Genomic DNA, 19,376 nt, shown 5'->3' on the forward strand with positions numbered 1-19,376 from the left:
ACCGCAGGAGACGGGAACGGGTAAGTGACCTGGGATGCGACTCGCAAGCGGGCGCGTCCCGCTGTGCGAATCGCATCCCCAACGGCCATGGCAGAGCAGCGCTCCCGGTCAGCGCTGACCGGGGAGCTGCAGGAAGAAGGACGCCGTGAGCGCTCCGGGGAGGAGCGGGGACCCGGAGCGCTAGGCGTAACAGTACCCCCCCCCTTAGGTCTCCCCTTCTCTTTATCGGGTAACTGCCTCCCCTGGGATGAGGACACCGGGAAAGGATGGAGGGATTCCTCAACGGCAGGCAGAACCGCAGGAGTAGGAATGGGGAGAGAGGGCAGAGGGCGGGACCTGGCACGGGGCAGTGTGACACCAGGACGAGGGCCATGAGGGGACACAGAAGCTTGCCTGATGGAACTGGGAGGGGGGGAGGGGCATTTCCTGTGGCAGGCAGAGTCCTTAATGACCTTAGGGGGACCAGATACAGGAGGAACCACAGAGTTACGGCAAGGGTTACTGGGAACCGGTTTTAGACAGTTCTTGGAACAAGAGGACCCCCAACTCTTGATCTCCCCAGTGGACCAATCCAGGGTTGGGGAATGAAGTTGAAGCCAGGGAAGTCCAAGGAGAATTTCCGAGGTGCAATTGGGGAGGACCAAAAGTTCAATCCTCTCGTGGTGAGATCCGATGCTCATAAGAAGGGGCTCCGTGCGGAAACGTATGGTACAGTCCAGCCTGGCTCCGTTGACCGCGGAAATGTGGAGTGGCTTGACAAGACGGGTCACCGGAATCCGGAATTTATTCACAAAGGAGTCCCGAATAAAATTCCCAGAAGCTCCAGAGTCCAGGCAGGCCACGGCTGAGAGGGGAGAGCTGGCTGAAGTGGAAATCCGAACAGGTACCGTGAGACGTGGAGAAGCCGACTTGGCATCAAGAGACGCCACACCCACGAGAGCTGAGTGCGAGCGTGCGTTTCCCAGACGTGGAGGACGGATTGGGCAATCCACCAGAAAATGTTCAGTACTGGCACAGTACAAACAAAGATTCTCTTCCTTACGGCGATTCCTCTCTTCCAGGGTCAGGCGAGACCGATCCACTTGCATGGCCTCCTCGGCGGGAGGCCTAGGCGCAGATTGCAGTGGAGACTGTGGGAGAGGTGTCCAGAGATCTAAGTCCTTTTCCTGGCGGAGCTCTTGATGTCTCTCAGAAAAACGCATGTCAATGCGAGTGGCTAGATGAATGAGTTCATGCAGGTTAGCAGGAGTCTCTCGTGCGGCCAGAACATCCTTAATGTTGCTGGATAGGCCTTTTTTAAAGGTCGCGCAGAGAGCCTCATTATTCCAGGATAGTTCAGAAGCAAGAGTACGGAATTGTATGGCGTACTCGCCAACGGAGGAATTACCCTGGACCAGGTTCAGCAGGGCAGTCTCAGCAGAAGAGGCTCGGGCAGGTTCCTCAAAGACACTTCGAATTTCCGAGAAGAAGGAGTGTACAGAGGCAGTGACAGGGTCATCGCGGTCCCAGAGCGGTGTGGCCCATGACAGGGCTTTTCCAGACAGAAGGCTGACTACGAAAGCCACCTTAGACCTTTCAGTAGGAAACTGATCCGACATCATCTCCAGATGCAGGGAACATTGGGAAAGGAAGCCACGGCAAAACTTAGAGTCCCCATTAAATTTGTCCGGCAAAGACAGGCGGAGGCTAGGAGTGGCCACTCGCTGCGGAAGAGGTGCAGGAGCTGGCGGAGGAGATGGTTGCTGCTGCTGTAGCTGAGACTGAATCTGCTGTAGCTGCGACTGGAGTCATGGTGGTCAAGTACGACAGCTGGTGATCTTGTTGGGCAATCTGTCGGGCTTGCTGGGCGACCAGTGTGGGGAGGTCGGCGACAACAGGCAGAGGAACTTCAGCGGGATCCATGGCCGGATCTACTGTCACGATGCCGGCTGGCAGGAGGTGGATCCTCTGTGCCAGAGAGGGATGGAGAGGACCGTGCTAGTGGACCGGTTCTAAGACACTACTGGTTTTCACCAGAGCCCGCCGCAAAGCGGGATGGTCTTGCTGCGGCGGTAGTGACCAGGTCGTATCCACTAGCAACGGCACCTCTCTGGCTGCTGAAGATAGGCGAGGTACAAGGGAGTAGGCAGAAGCAAAGTCGGACGTAGCAGAAGGTCGGGGGCAGGCGGCAAGGTTCGTAGTCAGGGGAGATAGCAATAGTTCTGGTACACAGGGTATAAACACACAAAGAACGCTTTCACTGGCACTAAGGCAACAAGATCCGGCAAGGGAGTGCAAGGGAGGAGACTAGATATAAGCAGGGAACAGGTGGGAACCAATTAAGCTAATTGGGCCAGGCACCAATCATTGGTGCACTGGCCCTTTAAGTCTCAGGGAGCTGGCGCGCGCGCGCCCTAGAGAGCGGAGCCGCGCGCGCCAGCACATGACCGCAGGAGACGGGAACGGGTAAGTGACCTGGGATGCGACTCGCAAGCGGGCGCGTCCCGCTGTGCGAATCGCATCCCCAACGGCCATGGCAGAGCAGCGCTCCCGGTCAGCGCTGACCGGGGAGCTGCAGGAAGAAGGACGCCGTGAGCGCTCCGGGGAGGAGCGGGGACCCGGAGCGCTAGGCGTAACAGTTATACTAGTCTGTAGACGGTATAATGCCCAGCAGTCCATTCCTAATAGTCTGTGACAGAGTGCAATTTTGTGTTTAGCACACAGCTTTTTTGTGCTGCAGCACAGGTGGTGGCATACCTTGACATGGCCATGCCAACAACCATTGAAGATCCGCTGGACTTCTGGGCAGCCAAACTTGATTTGTGGCTGCAACTAGCAGAGTTTGCCCTGGAAAAGCTATCCTGCCCGGCCAGTAGTGTGCCAACAGAGCAGGTGTTTAGTGCAGCGGGGGCCATAGTCACCCCAAGGAGAACTCATCTGTTCACGTAAAATGTGGAGAGACTGACCTTTGTGAAGACGAATCAGGCATGGATCAGCCAGGATTTCCAACCACACATGTGTGGTGTCCTTGTACCGTATTTCATACCTTGTGGTGGGGTCCCCAAAGTGAGAGTCCCTAGGAACAGTGGGGGTCCTCTTCTTTAGTTAACCCCTTGTCACCCCTCTGTTAGCTAAAATTCGTAAATATGTAAACATTGTAAATATGTATATTTAAGATGCCTACCTTGTTAGCGTTGCAGGACCTGCGGGTCATGTGACTTGGATCACAGAACTCTATGGTTTGCTAAAGGACCTTTGGTGGTTCTAGTCAGGTGATCACCCACAATCGTATGTAACGGTGAGTGACAGGATTCGGGTGTGTGCCTGCTGCTGTTGCAACTAGTGAAATAAACTAGTGAAATACTCCCCCCAATATAACGGAATTTATTCATGTGCTGTAAACCGCATTATTGTGTACAAGAGCAGCGCACGTGGTGCACAATACAAGGGGGCCACACGAAAAGTAAGGGGGGAGGCGAAGATTTATTTGCAGCAAGAATGTTTAAACTGCGAAATGAATACATGCTACAATTCTCTGGTCCGGTCAGCACAGGAAGAGTTAACCTGCTGCCGTAGAAGCGCGCAAAGAAATCCCGTGCTGCGCCACGCCACGCCCCTGGGCGTGGCTGCCAAGTTGCTGTATCACAGCTGAAAGGGAACTTAGAGACAGAGGAGTCGTTTCTGGGAGGACCGGAAGTCGGGGCTGCACCGATGACGTTCTTCCTGCCGGCAGCCATTTTGGGAAAGCCCAATATAAAAGAGACCCCTGCACAGCGACCTCTTCAGTCTACACAAGGAGCCGGAGAGTACAGACATGGTGGAGGAGCCTCCCCAACAACAGTCATCTTCTTCGTACAGCAAAGTGCCAAGGCCTGCTCAGGACCAAGAAAGTAGGCTCAAATTGCGGGCACCAAAGACCGTACCTAGACCCTCTCGGAGCAATGAGAGTTTGGCTGTTTCCAGGGTACCAACTTATGTACCAAGGCCCTCTCGGAGCAATGAGAGTTTGCCTGCTTCCAGGGTACCAATGAAAGTGCTCTGGCCCACTCCTGGCATGGAGATGGGGCTAAAACCTTTTGCACCAACCTTGATCCCGACCAGTAAACCCCTGGTCACTTTGAATCCCACTGTTACACATTCTACTCTCACCAATGTGGTGTGGGAGAGTTATATTAACTCCCAGCCAGCCCCTGATGTTGGAAGGGCTAGGGGGTCTACAAGAGGAACAAGAAGAGTTCGGAAGAATGTCTTTTGAAGGACTGTAAAGTAATGACTGCTGCTTTTCTTTGCTAACCACTTTTGTTTTCCAGTAACCAAGTTCAAGAAATTGTGCCTAGCAGGACTGTGCTAAGACTGTTCCAGTTCCAAGTTCAGCAACGTAACCATTAAGCTTTGTGCCTGACCATCAGGTCAAGAGACTCCTAGTCAGTAGGAGATTTGTACGTTTTGTGCCCGGCTTATTGTGGTAAAGCCGTGTTTCCCATAGACTCCTAGTGTAGGTGCACTGCAGATCCTTACACGTCTGTTTTGTGTATATATCTATTTATAAGACTTTCTTGCCAAAAATGCCACTTATCAGGTTTATGCGCCTGAACCTTGTTGGAGAGTTAAAGGGGTATTCCAGGCAAAACCTTTTTTTATATACGGTATATCAACTGGCTCCGGAAAGTTAAACAGATTTGTAAATTACTTCTATTAAAAAATCTTAATCCTTCCAATAGTTATTAGCTTCTGAAGTTTTCTGTCTAACTGCTCAATGATGATGTCACGTCCCGGGAGCTGTGCATGACGGGAGAATATCCCCATAGGAACTGCACAGCTCCCGGGACTTGAGTCATCAGAAACTACCCTTAAGGTATCATGACTGACTACTAAGCAGTACTTGCACACATAGTACCTCAAATAGCTCACTTAAATGTACTTGTCTCAGTCTTCTTCAATACACAAAGTAAAATAAAAATATCTCACACTCAAGAAACACTTTAGGAATTGTAGCCTATCAATATTCAATTCCTGCCACTGTTAGGTACACTAATCTTTCTTCTCTTTATTACGTGTGTGAGATGCTCTACCTGGCCAGTAGATGCTCTTGCGTGCTAAAATTAAACACATATTTCTAAAGGTAACCTAGGTAAGGTTATTCTGTTGTGTTCTAGGGGTAAGTAGCGTGTAGCCGATAGACCCTAACAGCTAAATTTATTGGTATATAGCCTCAGGCAAGCCAATATAACTTTGTGTACTAACAGGTGACTCATCATGGCAAAACAAAAGAAAATGTGGTGAGATTTCAAAAATGTTTAGTCAGCTTGAAGTAAAATGTATAGAGAGCTGCATAAATGTCCAGTTAGCCTCACAAATGTATAGAGAGAGCTATATAAATGTCTAAGGAGCTAGAAACTAAATGTCTAGATAGCTTCATAATGTCTAGTAAGCTTCATAATTGTCTAGATAGCTGCATAATGTCTAGTAAGCTTCATAATTGTCTAGTCAGAATGCTAGTCATAGTAAAAAGAAAATGTCTAGAAAAGTTAAAGGTGTCTAATGTTTACTCAGATTTTGTCAGGATGTGTATTTTGGTTAGTAATCCTGTCCTAGTCCTAGTCCCTCTGCCTTAGGGGACAGGCGTCGGGGTCGACTTGTTTTAAGTAAGGGGGTTTGTGGTGTCCCGGTACCGTATTTCATACCGTACCTTGTGGTGGGGTCCCCAAAGTGAGAGTCCCTAGGAACAATGGGGGTTCTCTTCTTTAGTTAACCCCTCGTCACACCTCAGTTAGCTAAAATTACTGTAAATAAAAGTGTAAATATGTATATTTAAGATGCCTACCTTGTTAGCATCGCAGGACCTACGGGTCATGTAACTTGGATCACAGAACTCTATGGTTTGCTAAAGGACCTTTGGTGGTTCTAGTCAGGTGATCACCCACAATCCTATGTAACGGTGAGTGACGTGACAGCTGATATGGACCAATCTAAAACAGTTCAGCCCCTGCCCAGATAAGGGAGCTGCAGCCATTAATCTCTCTTTTCCTCGTGGGCTGCTGATGAGGTAGGATCTGTCATCGGCAACCACTAGGCCAAAGCCTTGCGGCCTCGGCCATAATCCAAATTGTGAGTTATTACAATTCTCCGAAATCTTCGCAAGATCACTAAACCTAAGCCAACCCCTAAATCCAGCGGATCTATGCAATCCAATTCTCCTACTCCAAAGAGAGCTTACCGGTCCCAACCGACTGTCAGTCATCGCCGTGCTGAATATAGACTCTGTTATCTGGACTGTTACTGCATGTACAGAAAATCTTCAGTAAAGTTTCTACAAGTTTTTCAGTTCAGCACCGGTTGTGGACAATCCGTTATTCTACATTCACCTATCGCTCTTGGGAAGGGTGGCGATAGGCCCAGCATTACCTCAGAGTTTTAACCCTCACTCTGGCGTCACGAGTGACAAGGGTTAAATTAACCCCTCATATACTACAGCAACACCCCAACTACCCTACACCGCCCAAGGCATACCACATATGCCTGATGCATGAGAGTAGATTGACCATGGTGCCACCCCAACACTTCACAAATATGGATAGTCAAAAAAAACTTTTGAAGAAAAAGTGTGAGGGGAGTGCTACTAAAATATAACTTTTAATATATATATTTAAAATACATCACTGTCGTGATAGTGAACCAATACCATCTTAAAAACTAATACACAGGATCCACTCAGGGTTACCACCCGTATGGTGGATTTACCAGTATTCAGAGCGCCACCAATCCGGTGGATTTGTATAAATATATACCGTTCTCAAATATATAACGTTCTCTACGCGTTTCTGCCCTAATCTAGAGCGTCATCAGGAGAACTTCACATATATAGAAAGTCTCAACAATGTGGAAATGTGTGAGATAAAGAGATAACAATGGCGTCACTCAATATATTAACATAAGTAGATGCGTGTAGCACCCCTGTGCTACTATGCGGGTGTAATTGATCTACATGTGGCACCCCGATACTAGGTGCCACTATGCGGGTTGTAATTACAGCGGATCCAAAGGAGATAACCTATAAAAAAGATACATAAAGCCAGTCAGCCCATATGATCAGGTACAGTATAATATCCTTTCATGTATAGGGCTCTCACTCACAGTCCGTGGTCCGTCTCCCAGTACCTAAAGAAAGAATACAACACATATCCCTGTAAGGAGTTGCTGCGCGGCACCTGCAAAAGAATAGCGGTATCGCCGCCACTCGCTACTCACAGTCCGCTGATGTAACCGCCAATTACAGGATCCCGGTAGGTGCGCAAACCCGCAATGGCGGGGAGCCAGTAGCAGTCCGACCGGCTTCTATGCGCTACCTTGCCGGGATCCTTGGCGTCTGGCGTCATATCCTGGCACCCCAGAGTGACGTAGTCCGTCCCCGCCTCTCTCTGACGCCCATAGGAGGCGGGACTAAGTACCGCTCGTCACTTCTGTATTCGGGGCCAGGTATGTTAGAATGTGATTTACGGCTAGAGGAGTAAGTGCATTAACTCCTCGGTGACCGGCACCAATTATGATCAAATGCTAGGATACTAACCGGCCTAAAAATGGAGCTTATTAAGAGATGCTACCCAAATATGTATAAATTCTCTATCACTAAGCACCTCTAAATGGCCCTATATGGTGGAGAGGTGAGGTTTTAATGTTAGAGTCATACGGAATACATCTTGGAGGGGTAGATATTATATTTAGAAATAAATAAACATCAGTGGATAGGACCGGGACGCTAAGGTGCCTAATTAAATAATACAGGCACTGAGTCCCTCCATCTTTGGAAACAACCCGGACAAATCCACTGATGTACCTTTCTCAAAGGGATTATGAACGGTATTCCCTACATAATGGCTCTTGCCTACAACCCCCCCCCCTTTTTTTTCCCCCTTGAACAAAAAGACAAGGGGTTGTGAGGCCCCTATTACAGTTCACTATCGTTTCCAGAGAATGCCCCTACTCTTAAGGGGATATCTGTAAACCTCCAAAACAGACCAGAATATATATAATTAGCCAACTAAGAAAAATTGTGTAATTAGCCAACTAAGAAATAATAGATAAAAATGTATAGGGAGGAAGATACAATTCAGGTATTGACCTAACAAAGTGGGGATGATACAGTTGGGGAGACTGTCAGGGAAAGATGGAGTGGCAGTTAACTGGGCCTAGGGAACCTGATCTTACCCTATGCTGACTGACGCCCTGATCCCTAGGCAGTGTTATCACCCTAATAAGGGAGGACCCCGCTCTCGAACCTCCTACTTGTCCTGTCACTCCCTTACTAATTTGGTGACACTAGCTGATAGATCTACTAAGATCTCCACTCACTGCCTATTGGTCACCATAGCCGGTATCATCCCCACATGGCCAGACCTATAAAAAGGGAGCAAAACTTAATTGGTCATTAAGACCTATAGGTTCCATCGTACCCATTTCGTATATAAGTCTGCACTCCTTCTGAAGCAATAATTTATCAAAATCACCCCCTCTTGGAGATGGATGAATTTGTTCTAATGAAATGAACATAAGATGATCATAACAGCCACTATGTACGGAATTCATATGGCGAGCCAGGGAGGTATCTCTATTGTTTCTGACATCTCCCAGATGTTCTAACACTCTTTTCTTAAAAGGCCGGAATGTTTTGCCTATGTATCTTTTATGGCATGGGCAAATTGGCAAGTAAATTATGCCACAAGTGCTACAGTTAATGAAGCTACGAATGGTATGTATTTTACCTGTCCTCTCGTTGAGAATTTCTTTAGTTTTCATCATGTTAGGGCACGCCTTGCAATGACCACAGGGAAAGTTACCAACTATAGGTTTTATTAAGCCAAGTGCTCCTTTTAGATGGTATGGGGGGGAGATGGCTATGTGTTACTAAATCCCCTATATTCCTACCTCTCCCATATGTAATCTGGGGTTTGTCCGATACTGTGTCCCTTAGATCAGGATCCATCCGTAGAATTCTCCAATGTTTCTCAAGTATTCCTCGTATCATAGGAGATGCATGATCGAAGGTGGTAATCACACGTGTTGGCTGTATCATCTGGTCTGTCTGTTTGGGGGTCAACAGGTTTTGACCCCCAAAAATGATGCTGGGAGATGATATGACCCCTTGTAGGTCAGCAAAATCATTCTACATACTATATTTTTTCAAATATGGATAGTGCCAAACAGATTTAAGGCGCTGCTCCCCAGTTACAAACATTCCTCCACATCAGATCTTTTTTCACCCACCTTCGTCACCGGGTACTAGTATTGCCACCTACCGCACCACACTGTCACCGGGTCACTTTCAGGACTCCTGATGCTGCTGCTGCCACCTCCAGGCTGTCTCATTCAGCCATTATATGGTCTCTTCTCATGCTTCAGCCAACTCCAGGCTGTGTTATTCAGGCACTATATGGTCTCCTCATGCTTCAGCCACCTCCAGGCTGTGTCATTCAGCCAATATATGGTTTACTGATGCTGCTGGGCCTGGACCTAAAAAAATTTACGGTACTTTCAATCTTAGGGATTGTGAAGCCCTAGCTTCTGCTCATGCTGCTGCCAGCTCCAGGTTGTGTCACTCAGCAACTACATTGTCTCCTCATGCTGCCAACACCTCCAGGCTGTGTCATTCATCCAATATATGGTTTACTGATGCTTCAGCCACCTCCAGGCTGTGCCATTCATCCAATGTATGGTTTACTGATGCTTCAGCCACCTCCAGGCTGTGACATTCATCCAATATATGGTTTAGACATGCTTCAGCCACCTCCAGGCAGTGCCATTCATCCAATGTATGGTTTACAGATGTTTCAGCCACCTCCAGGCTGTGGCATTCATCCAACATCTGGTTTACTGATGCTTCAGCCACCTCCAGGCTGTGCCATTCATCCAATATATGGTTTAGACATGCTTCAGCCGCCTCCAGGAGCTGCCATTCATCCAATATATGGTTTACAGATGCTTCAGCCACCTCCAGGCTGTGCCATTCATCCAATATATGTTTTACTGATGCTTCAGCCACCTCCAGGCTGAGCCATTCATCCAATATATGGTTTACTGATGCTTCAGCCAGCTCCAGTCTGTGTCATTCAGCATGTCCACGGTTTAGTGATGCTGCTGGGCCAAGGACATTACCTATATATGTTTATGGTAGCACTAGGTAATGTTTATGGTAGCACTAGGTACCATACATCTTCAATGGAAATTTCAAAATTGATCCTTTATTCTTAGAGATTGTGAGGTCCTATTGTCTCCTCATCTGCCGCCAACTACAGGCTGTATATTATATGGTCTCCTGATGCTGCCACAAACTCCAGGCTGTGCCATTCAGCCACTATATGGTCTCCTCATGCTTCAGCCACAAACTCCAGGCTGTGCCATTCAGCCACTATATGGTCTCCTCATGCTTCAGCCACAAACTCCAGGCTGTGCCATTCAGCCACTATATGGTCTCCTCACGCTTCAGCCACCTCCAGGCTGTGCCATTCAGACACTATATGGTCTCCTTATGCTTCATCTATCTCCAGGCTGTGCCATTCAGACACTATATGGTCTCCTCATGCTGCCAACACCTCCACGCTGTGTCATTCAGCCACTATATGGTCTCCTCATGCTTCAGCCAAATCCAGGCTGTGCCATTCAGACACTATATGGTCTCCTCATGCTTCAGTCAAATCCAGGCTGTGCCATTCAGTCACTATATGGTCTCCTCATGATTCAGCCACCTCCAGGCTGTTCCATTCAGCCACTATATGGTCTCCTCATGCTTCATCCAAATCCAGGATGTGCCATTCAGCCACTATATGGTCTCCTTATGCTTCAGCTACCTCCAGGCTTTGCCATTCAGACACTATATGGTCTCCTCATCCGTTAGCCAAATCCAGGCTGTGCCATTCAGCCACTATATGGTCTCCTCATGCTTCAGCCACCTCCAGGCTGTGCCATTCAGACACTATATGGACTCCTCATGCTTCAGCCAAATCCAGGCTGTGCCATTCAGCCACTAAATGGTCTCCCCATGCTGCCAAAAATGAATTCAGTCATTCAGCCACTATATGGTCTCCTCATACTGATGCCACCTCCAGGCTGTCTCATTCAGTCACTATATGGTCTCTTCTCATACTTCAGCCAACTCCAGGCTGTGCCATTCAGCCACTAAATGGTCTCCCCATGCTGCCAAAAGCGAATTCAGTCATTCAGCCACTATATGGTCTCCTCATACTGATGCCACCTCCAGGCTCTGTCATTGTGCTGCCATGTGACATGTGACTTCTTGTTAAATTTGTTCCTTTGTACCCACACGCCAGTACCCAGGGCACTAAAACTTGGGAGTTAAAATTTCAATTTCAAAATCCTCAATTTCAATTAAAAAATTTTAAATTTAAAAATCTTACATTTCAATGGTCTCTTCATGCTTCTGCCAACTCCAGGCTGTGCCATTCAGATGCCTGTAATCTGCATGTCATACTGAATAACAGTATTATTTCACTACGCCAGCACACTCCATATGCGTGTTAGAACAAAGCAAAGTGTTCTGCACCCCTATTGAGGCTCTTTGTAGTCCAGAAATAGCTGTTTTTAATATAGATTCCCCACAAATAAATTCGGATCAAACTGATTTTATTTTTTTTTTAATTCGGCAAATCGGCCGAATCTCTAATAGAATGCGTCGGCAGATGAGAACCATTTTGCCCATCTAGTCTGCCCAATAATCTGAATGTTATCAATACTCCCTGGCCCTATCTTATATGGAGGATAGCCTTATGCTTATCCCATACATGCTTAAACTCCTTCACTGTATTTGCAGCGACCACTTCTGCAGGAAGACTATTCCATGCATCCACTACTCTCTCAGTAAAGAAATACTTCCGGATATTACTGCAGAAACCTTTGCCCCAGTTTTGTGAAAATGCCTGCCCAATGGGAACCCCTAAATTGGTCATTATATAGTGTAAGGGGGGGGATGAGTTGCCCCAGTTCAGTGCTAGTCACTGGTGTATGCTGAGCTCAAGTGTGGAAAGGAGGAGGAAGTTGTCTGTTGTGAATACTGAGGGAAGCCTAAGAAAATATCTTCTCAAGTCAGCCCCGCCATTCTGCAAGTGTTCCGTCGTACGGTGGTGAGTCAAGCCTTGGCGGTGATAGTGATTGGACCTTGTCAGAACCTTAGTCTGCATGGGATATCTACAGTCTCTAATCTCAAGTCAGCATTATTCAAGTGGTTGAAAAGCAACATAAGTCCCAGCAAGGCAACAGGGCTCCCAAGGGGTCACACTGCATCCCTTCTACTCTGCTCCGTACTGTGTGTAATACCATCTGCACCTGTTCAGTAAAAGACAGTTATCCGTAATCAGACATGGGTGTGTTTATTATCCCCGTGTCTGACCCAGGAAAAGCTGTCTCCACCTCGGACCTTGTATAGGTTAACGGTGCCCTGGCGTCACAAAGTGATAAGTATACCTTGCACCCCAGTGGCTCCACAGTATATGTTGGGGCACTCTCTGAGAGCATACAGATAGAAGGTACCATCTGAGAGCATGCATGTAGGATGTACTAAAAGTAAACAGAAATATTTCTGGGACAGTGTATCCTGGGACTGTGCGGTGTGGACAGGGAGATGGATGTACATGGTCTCCTGCTTCTAGAAGGCTGAAGTGTTGAGGTTTTTGTTACCATAGTAGTAGGTATAATTATAGGATAGTGGGGCCCCCGAGGCCCTGCGTGGCCCCATCTGTTCGGGGATGGGAGATAATTTAGTCCTACGGATGGCATTGACTGTATCTTTGCTGTTCTTGTCATGTAACATTACGTACAGTGTAACTTCACAGAAGGTGAGATGAGCCACGCTGTGTCCGATTACCCCCCCCCCCCCCCACAGGGCAGTGCTGGGCAGATACTGGGGGAGGGGGGCACCAATTGTAATATGTCAGATAGGGTTAAACCTGGAACAATGTGTGAAGATGAGGAGGGTGATGGGTAAAGCCAGGGGTATGACCCTCACCTGATCATAGTGATGATCTTAATCTTAGTGAATCTCCAGATTAAAGAGTAGGAACTCCGAGCTCAGGGGTAAGGACCAGACTGGAGGAGACCTAGGAGAAGGAGTCAGGGGGCAAGAGGGAGTCCTCATCATATTGGGGTGATGGAGACACATGTCTATAGGAATATTGTGCAATGAGAAGACGTGATTATAGGAATATTGGGGTGATGGGGAGAAGTGTCTATAGGAATATTGGGGTCATGGGAAGATGTGATTATAGGAATATTGGGGTTATGGGGAGACGTGTCTATAGGAATATTGGGGTTATGGGGAGACGTGTCTATATTTATATTGAGAGTATACAGAAACGAGTGCAGAGCAGCTCCCATCTCTGATATTACACACTGATCATGATCCTCTACTTATATTTCATTATTTACCAGTAAAATATTTAATGTATATAATAACCAGGCACCAGTAACCAGCAAGACTCCCTCCTCCTCCTCCTTTTTTTTTTTACTTATCTTCCTCATTATTCTCCTATTCCTCCTCTTCCTTTATTCCTTTACCTCCTCCTCCTTTTCCGTCTCCTCCTCCATTTCTTCCTCCTCCTTTTCATCCTTCTCCTCTTCCTCCTCATCCTTCCTCTTCTCTTTCTCCTCCTCCTGTTCCTTCTTCTCCCCCTTCCTCCTCTTCCTTCTTTTCCCCCTTCTCCTCCTCATCCTCCTATTCCTTCTCTTCCTCCTTCCCCTCCTCCTCCTCCTCTTCCTTCTCTTCCTCCTTCTCCTCTTCCTCTTCCCTCCCCTTCTCCTCCTCCTCCTCTTCCTTCTCTTCCTCCTTCTCCTCCTCCTCCTCCTCTTCCTTCTCTTCCCTCCCCTCCTCCTCCTCCTCTTCCTTCTCTTCCTCTTTCCTTCCCTTCTCCTCCTTCTCCTCATCCTCCTCTTCCTTCTCCTCCTCCTTCCCATCCTTATCATCCTCTTCCTCTTCCTTCTCTTCCTCCTCCTCTTCCTTCTCCTCCTCCTTTTCCTCCTCCTTTTCCTCCTCCTTCTCCTCCTCTTCCTCCTCTTCCTCCTCCTCCTCCTCTTCCCACTCTTATGGTCATATCATGGACACATGTGTAACGCGGATCCGGTACATGGCGGCACTATTTATCTGCCATCATTGTGTCATCTATATCACAGATCCACAACATTGTTCCCATGTATGAGCATACAGTGAAATTGCGGCCATAGTACGACTCAAGAGCTCAGGTTATACTGACCAGCATCTCAGGTGTTAATAATGGTAATATCCCCCGGAGGGAGCAAAGGTTAGAGCCCGAGGCCCCAGAAGAGAAGTTGACGAGGGTTGAGTGTCCTGTGGGGCCCCTGAACTGCTGCAAAAACACCCCTCGGAGAGGAACAGAATCAGTGAGAAGACGCCTCGATCTGCTGTCTGTATAATAAACAAAAAAATGCACAAAAAGTTCCAGAAATTTCCCAGAAGTTGGGGGAGATTTATCCAAACCTGTGTAGAGGAAATGTTGCCCAGTTGCCCATAGCAACCAATCAGATCGCTTCTTTCACTTTTGCATAGGCCTCTTTAGAAATGAAAGAAGCAATCTGATTGGTTGCTATGGGCAACTGGTCAATGTTTCCTCTGTGCAGGTTTAGATAAATCTCCCCCGTTTGCGATGAAATCTGCCCGTCATGTCCTGTAATGCTGTGACTTTTTAATTTATTTATTTTTTTATGTTTTTATGATTTATTCTGCTAAATTCTGCATAAATTCGTTTTACGGATTTTTCTAAAAAAAAAAATACCAGCGCTGGCAGGTGAGGGGTGGGGGGGGGGTGGTTGGTGTCTGGGGAGGAGAGAGAGGAGATGGTGGAGACCTGGGTGTTGGGTGCGAGGGGGTGAAAGTATGTGCGCCTCATGTCCCCGACATCCACACTGCTGAGGTTTCGGCACAGTATCCTTACCAGCCCCTGTTGTGCGGCTTCCCTTAAGCATCGGGGTACACTGTAAAGTTGTATTTTTTCAGAGTGTGCCTCCAGCTGTTGCAAAACTACAACTCCCAGTATGCCCTGACAGACTTTGGGTCTGGTGCAGCTACTGTGACGAAACCTCGGGCCTGTGGATCACAGCTGAGGTTTCGTCACAGTATCTGCACCAGCCCGTTATGCGGCTTTCCTTCAGCATCAGGGTACACTATAAAGTAGTGAATTCAGGTAGAAGAGACAGACATGGTCGCACATCTACATATTTTATTTTGATCTATTTGCTTCTCAGCATAAATTCAAAAACTAACAGGTTGTTAGTATATATTTTGATCAAAAGGTACAAACCCACTCGCCACGTCAAGGCCACCTATTTAGAGTGGGTCCCTAACATCCCTAACATAAAATGGCGTAGCACTGGGTGGCGACCACCACCGCCGCAACACCAGTGCCCACAGGGGGAACGACCCACTGGCAGAGCGGCCCCAATGCCCCTCAAACCAGTCCATGGGTCGCACCTCCCCACAGACATGGCGCAACGGCAGCAACGGATGCTGCACAGCACCACAGGGTGCTTTAACACCCTGTTCACACTGGTGTGGTGCTGTGCGGAGCCCGTTGCTGCCGTGGCGCCGTGTCTGTGGGGAGGTGTGACCCATGGACTGGTTTGAGTGGCATTGGGGCCGCATCTGCCAGTGGGTCGTTCCCCATGTGGGCACTGGTGTCGCGGCGGTGGCGGTCGCCTCCCAGTGCTACGCCATTTTATGCTAGGGACGTTAGGGACCCACTCTGAATAGGTGGCCTTGATGTGGCGAGTGGGCTTGTACTTTTTGATCAAAAATGTATAATAACAACCTGTTAGTTTTTGAATTGATGCTGAGAAGCAAATAGATCAAAATACATTATGTAGATGTGCGACCATGTCTGTCTCTTCTACCTGAATTCACACTATAAAGTAGTGTTTTGTCAAAGAGCGTGCCTCCAGCTGTTGCAAAACTACAACTCCCAGCATGCCCAGACAGCCTTCGGCTGTCTGGGCATGCTGGGAGTTGTAGTTTTGCAACAGCTGGAGGCACGCTCTTTGGAAAACGCTGCTCTAGAGGTTGTCTACGGCGCGGCCAGGCCCGCGGAGGGTTAACAGCAGCCCCTTGTACGCCGCACATGCACCGAGGCGAGGGCGGCCATTGTATTTGAATATTTTCTTGGCCCGGATCCATCTTCATTAATGCATGGGGGGAATCAGCCAATATTTATAAGAAAAACATATTTGACACTCGAGGGAGCCGCATTTAGAGCTATTTTGCTAATTTGATGGAGTGGTAATAAGTCCTGGAAAATGTCACCGCTTTTTTCGCGAGCAGCTGTTTTAAATCCGTCCTGCATGTTGGAGCAACAAGACAATCTCGCCGTCACAATGGGTCGGGATGTCATCCGCCGCCCCCCTCTCCCTCCCGGTTAAAATATTCCATTCCGCTCTCTTATTTTGCAGCCTGGGGATTTTTTTTTCCTTTCGGATCATGATAGCGGCGCGGCTGATGTAAGAGCCCGTTCACACCATGCAGATTTCTGTGACTGTTCTATAAAGTTTATCCATAAAGGGGTTGATAGGAGTCCCCGCACCTGCTGCACTTATACAATACATAATACATTCACTATACATAGCACAACAGCACAATATACAGCACAGGTTCCCTACGCTATACATCGTACCACATGCTACACTACAGGGGTGTGGAAATTTCATGTGCTGTATTGTGGGGGTTCCTGCGCTGTATTGTGGGGGTTCCTGCACTGTATTGTGAGGGTTCCTGTGCTGTATTGTGGGGGTCCCTGCACTGTATTGTGGGGGTTCCTGCGCTGTATTGTGGGGGTTCCTGCGCTGTATTGTGGGGGTTCCTGCACTGTATTGTGGGGGTTCCTGCACTGTATTGTGGGGGTTCCTGCGCTGTATTGTGGGGGTTCCTGCGCTGTATTGTGGGGGTTCCTGTGCTGTATTGTGGGGGTTCCTGCGCTGTATTGTGGGGGTCCCTGCACTGTATTGTGGGGGTTCCTGCGCTGTATTGTGGGGGTTCCTGCACTGTATTGTGGGGGTTCCTGTACTGTATTGTGGGGGTTCCTGCGCTGTATTGTGGGGGGTTCCTGCACTGTATTGTGGGGGTTCCTGTACTGTATTGTGGGGGTCCCTGCACTGTATTGTGGGGGTTCCTGCGCTGTATTGTGGGGGTTCCTGCACTGTATTGTGGGGGTTCCTGTGCTATAATGTGGGGGTTCCTGCATTGTAATGTGGGGGTTCCTGCACTGTATTGTGGGGGTTCCTGCGCTGTATTGTGGGGGGTTCCTGCGCTGTATTGTGGGGGTTCCTGTACTGTATTGTATGTATCCCCGATCCATGAGGACCGATTCAGGACACCCCAACAGTTGAATCCAATGCCGATAGAAGAGTTGAGCAGCAGTCTTGGCGGTAAGATCCTTGACGGGGACCACGACCACCCACTTGGAATAATGATCCACCATTGTTAGAGCATGACAATAGCCAGATCGAGTGGGGGCCAGCTTCACATGGTCCAAGGCAACAATTTGATTCGGTCTTTCTGTACAGATGGGATGCAAAGGGGCTCTTGCGTCCCTCCGGGGGTTCTTTATCACATTGCACACGGAGCACTCGGCACACCATTTCTTGATGTCTCCCTGCATCCCAATCCAGTAAAATCTCCTTCTAACGGTGATCTCTGTCTTATGGACCCCGAAGTGTCCGGATTGGTCATGATAAGCAGTCAGAACCATGGCTGCATGCCTCCGGGGAACCACAATCTGGTGTATGCGGTCTCCAGAGACTGGGTCTAGGGAATTTCGGTAGACCAACCCCTTGTGCAGGAACAGGTGGTTTCTCTACCGCCACAGTCACTTCAATTCGAAGTCTCCATGGGCCTTGCGCACCCGAGTAGGCACTTTCTTGTGGAGGCAATAGTCAAGGAGGTCCCCGATAACTCTGCTCTCATCCTGAAGCATCTTCCAGGTAGACAAATCTTCAGAGACCTTGGGAGATTCAGGTCCGTCACCCGCCTGGGTAGTTAGAGCATTCTGGCTCACGAACCTTCTGTAGAAGGGAGGCATTTCTACATCTTCCCACACATCTTCAGCAGGAGGTACCTCTCCCGGGGCCATGCGAGAAAGTACATCCGCGTTGACATTGGTTTTTCCGCTGCGGTACTTGATGTTAAAGTCATAGTTGGCCAACCGAGAGGCCCAACATTGTTCAAGAGCTCCGAACTTAGCAGTGTTCAAATGGGCCAAGGGGTTGTTATCAGTGTAGACCGTGAAGGGAGTAGCAGCCAGATAGTCTTTAAACTTCTCAGTAATATCCCAAACCAGGGCCAGGAGTTCCAGCTTGAAGGAGCTGTAGTTAGCATCATTCTTCTCAGCACCTCGAAGATGCCGGCTGGCATAGGCAATCACCCTCTCCTTGCCATCTTGCACTTGAGATAAGACCGCCTCCAGACCTTCAAAGCTAGCGTCTGTGTATTAGCGGAACGGCAGGCTGTAGTCAGGATACGCCAATATGGGGGGTTCCATGAGGAGATACTTCAGGGCTCGAAAGGCATCTTCTTGTTCTTCAGCCCACTGGATGGGAAGCATCCCATTATAATTATCCCGGGCAGTCCCTCTCAGTAATTCGGTCAAGGGTCCGGCAATTTGAGCAAAATGAGGGATGAAATGCCGGTAATATCCAGCAAACCCCAGGAAACATCAGACGTCTTGCACCGTCCTGGGTGTAGGCCACTCTTTCACAGCACTCACCTTGTCTGGATCAGGCTGGACTCCTTGAGCACTGATGACATGTCTTAAGTAGTGCACTTGAGGCTTTAGTAAGTGACATTTGGAAGGCTTAACCTTGAGTCCATGTCGGAAAACTTCTTTCAGGTGATCCAGGTGTTCCTGATATGTTCGAGAGTAGACTATGACGTCATCTAGATACAATAAAACACTCTGGAAGTTAAGGTGCCCTAAGCATCGCTCCATTAGGCGCTGGAAAGTAGTTGGTGCATTGCACAATCCAAAGGGCATACTTTTGAACTCGAAGAGGCACATGGGGGTCACAAATGCGGTCTTCTCTCTGTCCTCTTCTGCCATTGGCACTTGCCAGTAGCCGCTCATCAGATCCAGAGTGGAAAAGTAGGCGGCAGACCCCAACGCAGTCAAGGATTCTTCAATGCGTGGGAGGGGATAGGCATCTTTATGAGTTATGTTGTTTAGCTTCCGGTAGTCTACGCAGAAGCGAATGGTGCCATCTTTCTTTTTCACCAAGACCAAAGGTGCAGCCCACCGTCTCTGGCTTTCTTGGATGACATCGGCTTCTTTCATCTCTACCAACATTTTCTTTATGGTCTGACACATCCCAGGAGACACAGGGCGATGCCTCTCTTTAAT

At 48.4% G+C, this 19,376-nt stretch overlaps 1 long non-coding RNA gene across 1 annotated transcript in view; it reads right to left on the bottom strand.

Annotated features, from left to right (window-relative positions):
- The window catches only part of LOC130281972 (uncharacterized), a 35,021-nt gene extending 20,659 nt beyond the window's left edge, over positions 1–14,362 (bottom strand). Inside the window, exon 1 of the long non-coding RNA XR_008846184.1 lies at positions 14,232–14,362. This is a non-coding gene — a long non-coding RNA (uncharacterized LOC130281972). The remainder of the gene's footprint in view (positions 1–14,231) is intronic.
- Between the last annotated feature and the right edge of the window lie 5,014 nt (positions 14,363–19,376).

The sequence above is a fragment of the Hyla sarda genome, chromosome 7 (assembly GCF_029499605.1).
Source record: "Hyla sarda isolate aHylSar1 chromosome 7, aHylSar1.hap1, whole genome shotgun sequence".
Taxonomy (NCBI): domain Eukaryota; kingdom Metazoa; phylum Chordata; class Amphibia; order Anura; family Hylidae; genus Hyla; species Hyla sarda.